We start from the raw sequence: 6,049 nt of genomic DNA, 5'->3' as shown, positions 1-6,049 counted from the left end.
TCTTGGCTTTGAACTGGTGATCTTCCTGCTGCAGCCTCCCAAGTGCTGGGATTAAAGGTAAATGTATAAATAAACTATAGTAAGAAATTAACCAAGCAATATAGTATAATAAATTATTCTCTCTCTTTCTCTGCAAATATGTTAGGACAGATCAAGGGATAATTCTGCCCAGTCCAGGAAGGACAGAACTGGATGGCTTGATATTTCATTGCTATATTCAGAATGGCATGCAATTTAAATCTTGTGAATTGTTTATTGCTGGAAATTCCATTTAATGTTTTTGGACTATGGCAATGATGGGTTAAATAAAGCACAGAAAATAGAACTGTGGGTGGGGAACTAGTGTACTCCCCTCCCCTGAAAAACTGACGTGTGTGTTCCCAGGCACCCTGTGTCTCCCAGCAAGCTCACAGTGAGGTTCCCTTGACATTTCAATGTACACAGATGGAAGAAAGCTTGAGATGGGGTGGTGGCCAGCACATAGAAAATGAGGAGGGGGGCTGGCAGTGTGGCTCATTTCTCTACTTTTTTGCCAATCTTTTGTCTGTTTTCCATCTCTGACATTATGATGGTTTATGACATTTCACTTATTATTTTATTATTAGTTAATTTCTCTTGCTAATGAGTATATAAATATGATTACTATTGAGGGCTTTTCTTTTCCTTTTTCTTTTGCTCAATGTTGTTGCCACTACTGCTGCTGGGGATGGAACCCAGAGCCTCACTCACACCAAGCAAGTGCTGTACTACTTGAGCCGCTCCACCAGCCCAACATCTCATTTTTGAAAGTTGTATTTTTTAATATTTATTTATTTATTGTGGTACTGGGGCTTGAACTCAGGGCCTTCACCTTGAGCCACTCCACCAGCCCTATTTTTGTGAAGGATTTTTTGAGATAGGGTCTATTTCCTTGGGCTGGCTTCAAACCATGATCCTCCTGATCTCTGCCTCCTGAGTAGCTAGGATTATAGGCGTGAGCCACCAGCGCCCAGTTGAAAGTTGTGTTTTTGACCCATTTGAATTAGCGTTCGTGGTTAAAAACTGAGATGGTAGTAAGTCATCCACTGTAAGCAGTTTCAGTTGTGGGAGCAGTCCCCATTCTCCTGAATACACAGCAAAATCTACTACTGTAGTTTTTCTACACTGTAATGGCTACATCCCAGTTGATTGTTTTTCTCTATTTTTAGCTACACTTAGAAATATCTTACCCTTATTTTTAATCTGTGATTGCATTCCAATGGCAATCAGCTATTTTAAAACATGAATGAAAATTAAATTACTTGAAATTAAACTAGGATTTAGTTTAATTTTTTGGCATTCAGACTGTACTTATTTTACGAATTCTTGCTGTCAGATTTTCAAGTCACAGATTGGTAAGCATTTTTTTAGAAATTGATAACATGAGGAATTTCAACAAAACAAGGACCTTAGGTGCTTTTGTGTCTGTAGTTAGGGTAAGTTCACCCTTTATGTTCTAAATTCTGTTAGGTGGGGGTTTTTTTGTTTGTTTGTTTGTTTTGTCTTTTCTTTTTTGGTGCTAGGGATGGAACCCAAGGCCTCCTGTATGCCAGGCAAACACTCTACCACTCAGCTACACCCCAGCTCTAGATTGTTAGTTTTTAATAGAATGGAGAGGTTTGAAAATAAATAAGTAAATAAATAAGATAAAAAACTGAGAAGATTTTGTAATAAGATTCTCTGCTCTAAAAAGGAACTTTCCAAGAAACATTAGAAGAAACAGTTTCCAGCCAGGCACCAGGGGCTTACACCTGTAATCCTAGCTACTTGGGAGGCTAAGATCTAGAGAATCATTGTTCAAGGCCAGCCTGGGCAAATAGTTTGCAAGACCTCATCTCCAAAATAACCAGAACAAGGCTGGTGGAGTGGCTCAAGTGGTAAGAGTGCCTGCCTAGCAAGCATGAGGCCCTGAGTTCAAACCTCAGTGCCACCAAAAATAAAAAACTGAAAGAAACAAGCACACATTTACAAAATAACCTGAAAAAAATGGACTGGAGGGGTGGCTCAAACAGTAGAGTACCTGCTTTGCAAGTGTAAAGCCCTGAGTTCAAACCCTAGTCCCACAAAAAAAAGAAGGAAAGAGAGAGAGAAGGAAGGAAGGAAGGAAGGAAGGAAGGAAGGAAGGAAGGTCGAACCAGTTATAATTGGCTGGATCTTACTGGATCACAATAGAAAATTCCCTGGAAAGAAGGAGGAGGAGATAGGAGGAAGGAGGAGTTCTGGATGCTTCTTTTCCCCTTTGCTCTTATCTGCTTTTAAGCACCCTCCAGAACTGAGCCATAATCTCCTGTATGCACCTACTTTCTGGCTGTCCAGGTAGGACAAATTCTAACTGAAATCCACAAACTGAGTCTTTATTTTTATATGTACTGTTTAAGAAACTAAGAGGGGCCAACATACTTACAGTATGAAGCAAGGAGTGGGGGAAGTAGACTGAGATGCATAAAAGAGGGGAGCGGGGATTTCTTGGCCCTGTGTGGATTATTCTAAGTGAAAAGGAAAGCCATTGTAGTACCCTTAGTTTGGGGTCCCCCTAGAAAGCAGAACCTGAACAAAAACATAGGTGCAGATAGTTTACTTGTAGTGATACCAGGAAAGAGGAAGGGTCCAGAGAGGAAGACAAGAAAGGAGGGGAAAACAGTAGGTAAGGTTGCCACTTAAAACAGAAGCAAGAGTGGTTTCCTCCCCACAGGCCTGAGGAAAAGCCTAAAGCAAGTTTCCAGAATTATCTCTGGGAGGACTGCTGGCAGGAATATTTATCCTGTGCTTTCAACTTCCTAGAGCCTACAACTTGGAGGAATCCCCAGGCAGGAAGCAAAGCTTCCTCAGTGGGCACAGGAGGCAGTATGCACTGCACAGGAGGTAGCCCCAATCCCTACAGTTGGCTTGAGGCCCACCTGGGGCTGCCCATCCCCAGCACTGCTGAAGTCAGAAGTGAGGCCCAGTATGTGTTTTTTATAAGGATCCATCTGGCTGCTTCTTGAGAATAGATTTGAAAACTGCAAGGGCAGAAATAGAGAGCAATATGGAGAGGTTAGAGAAGTGGGCCTAGTGAGAAGGTGATGGTGCTGTTGAAAGCTAGCTTCCCAACACCACCTGTTGATATATACAGCTAAATTTACTGCTTTCTTTCTGTTTTATTTTATTATTTTTATTTTGTTTTCCTATTAGTAGTAGTAGTAATATACTGGGATACATGTGACATTTACCAAAGTTCTTACGTTATATCATAGTTCAATTCACCTTTATTTTATTTTTTTAAGACAGGGTCTCACTATGTAGCCTAGTCTAGTCTCAAACTCATGATCCTCCTGCTTTGGTCTCCCAAGTTGCTGGGATTATAGGGGTGAGGTTCCACACCCAGTCAAATTCATTGCTTTCTATGGTAAAACAGAATATCACATAGGCAGAATTTTGACAGCATTTCTATAGGAAAAAGGCAGGGTCCAATTTTGTTAAGAATTTGGGTTTGGGTTTGTAGAAAGATAAAATTATAAATTTAAATATCTTTGCGGTACTGGGGTTTGAACTCAGGACCTACCCCTTGAGCCACTTCACTAGTCCTTTTTTGTGATAGGTTTTTCAAGACAAGGTCTTGAGAGCTATTTGTCCGGGCTGGCTTTGAACCACATGAGGAGGATGTGATTCTCCTTATCTCTGCCTCCTGAGTAGCTAGGATTATAGGCGTGAGCCATCTGTACCTGGCACAAATTTAAAGATCTTAATTGGTTTTTATTTGTGATTCAAGAGTTAGGCAACAACTTATTATATGGAATAAAATGAGTGTTCCAGTGAGATGAGCTCAGGAGGCTGGCTTTTAGCTGGCTGGTGTCAGAGATCTGTTCTTTTGAGCATGGTGGCATTTAGCATGACTGAATCCATTCTTGTTTGGTCTGGTCTTCGGGAACCTAGCAAAGGATGCTAGCCCAAAAGAATGGCCTCCTATAAATTTAATTTAGTGGGTCTTTCAGTATGGAAGAATCAAGAACATCTAGGAATTCCTCTAAGACCTTGAAATGTAGATACCAAGTAAATTTGGGCTAGTCTGGATCAGGATGGAGTAAAGCTCATGATGAAGGTAGTGAGACAAGAATTTTTTTTTTTTTTGGCAGTACTGGGATTTGAACTCTGGGCTTCACACTTGTTAGGCAGGCACTCTACCACTTGAGCAACTCTACTAGCCCATAAGGCAAGAATTTTAAGGTGAGAGATTTAAAGAACCTAGGGACATAAAATGCCTGCTTATGGGCTAGGGTGTTAGAAAAGTGCCTGTCTGGCAAGCAGGAGGCTCTGAGTTCAAACTCTACTACCACAAGTAAATAAATTAATCAAAAATAAATAAAGACATTTAACATGCCTGTTCACGCTTTAAAATGAAAATCTGAAGGCCCTTTACAGTAAATTACGGTGTGAATTATGGAGCGCCACCTAGGCAAGTGCCTTCCCACAGGAAGGGTTCCATTGTGCTGTGAGGTCCATAGAATAGTAAAGTCACGTTAAGGAGGTATGCTGCCTAGCAGTTGGTTCAGTCTGAGTCCAGGCTGTTCTACAGGGGATGATTCCAAGTTCTGTGCCTCCTTCAGATATCATCTGTGTATAATTATATTCAGTGCTAAGGCAGTAGTCAGCTAAGGAGAGAACTCAACCTTGGGTGTTTCTAAGATTCAGAGTCTAAACAGTGTATCCATTCAGATGGTGTATTGGATGGCAAACAACAGAGAACACTGGTAGAGCTTCTTAGATAGATGGTGGCATCTCCTCACACAAAGGATGAGTGTGGAGCTTGACAGTGGACAGACCAAGGCTGGGGTTACAATTGATGGGATATGCTTTTGAGAGCACAGGTTTATTTGGTTTTTTCCTTTGACAGTAGTGGAATTTGAACTCAGGGTCCTATGCTTGCTCTACCACTTGACCCACACCTCCAGCTACCTCTTTTGTTATCTTCATGAAGGATCCTGCCTTCATGATGTGGCTTTGTGGTCACAAGGTGGTGGTCGCACTTTTATATGCAATTCTGAGGAAGGAGGAGGGGCATGGTTCAACTCAGCCCCTGTTGATCTAGAAAAAAACGCTTTCCAGGAGGCTGTATATCAGCTGACCCCTTAACTGACCAGAACTGTCTACCCCCTGTCCAAGTGAGTCCCGAAAAGGGAAGTGTTAGAAATAAAGTCAGTGGAGGTCCATTTTCAAGACAAGGCATTTAACCTTAGCCACTTGCTTGGGTATCAGCTTGCAGATGTTGGGGGAGGGGTAGCTGATAAGGGAACTTAAACTGGGAGGGGTAAATCAAGATAGAGTGAGGGAATGGGTAAAGCTGTGTATCTGCCAGAAGGCACATGTCACAGGGAGACCTTCCCACCACAAAGGAAGCAGATACCAGCTAAAGACTGCCTCTAAAATTTGACCAATACCAAGAGGCATATGTTAAATAACCCAATAGGAAATCTAGGCCATGTGGGTGGGGGTAGGTGGGAAAAGAATGTAAATCACATAGCACTCAGCCAATGAAGAACCCCGAGAGGGATTTGCACACTAGACAATATAATGCTTATTGTAACTGCTTCTGGTGTCTCTGCTTGTCAGGTACCTAGCCTTGCAAGCTCACCATTAAAGTCTCACTTTCACTGTACTCCACATGTCTGGAAGTCCATTCTTTGAGTTTGGGCAGGTGAGCGAATTTCTCACGGGAAGGCTGGTCAGTCCTGAGTAACAGTATGTGTAAGGAAGAGGAATGCAAGGGCTACTGCAGAAACAGTTGGTAACATGCCCCAGCAGCACAGGGGTGCCCAGAGAGGTGAAAGGAAAGTAGGAGAGGGTATATGGTGCCCCAAATACCACAGGAAGAGGTCCTTTGGAGAAGTAGGGAGGGATCAACTTGGTTCAAGATAACTAAAAGTCTGAAAAGTTGAGGAACAGGGAAGGGGGAAAATTTCCATGGATGTGGCCACGTGGAGGTCATTGAACACCATGACAAAAGCAGTTTCTGTGCAAAGGCGAGCATAGAGGCCCAGGTGAAGGCCGGGGTGTG

At 42.4% G+C, this 6,049-nt stretch overlaps 1 non-coding gene across 1 annotated transcript; it reads left to right on the top strand.

The window, feature by feature from the left end:
• Positions 1–1,877: 1,877 nt before the first annotated feature.
• Trnaa-agc (transfer RNA alanine (anticodon AGC)) lies at positions 1,878–1,951 on the top strand. The gene has a single exon. It is a non-coding gene; the product is annotated as a tRNA-Ala (tRNA).
• The last annotated feature ends 4,098 nt before the right edge of the window (positions 1,952–6,049 follow it).

Source organism: Castor canadensis, chromosome 8 (assembly GCF_047511655.1).
Source record: "Castor canadensis chromosome 8, mCasCan1.hap1v2, whole genome shotgun sequence".
In the NCBI taxonomy this organism is placed as follows: domain Eukaryota; kingdom Metazoa; phylum Chordata; class Mammalia; order Rodentia; family Castoridae; genus Castor; species Castor canadensis.
Note: the sequence above shows the minus strand (reverse complement) of the source record. Positions and strands in the feature narration are given on the sequence as shown.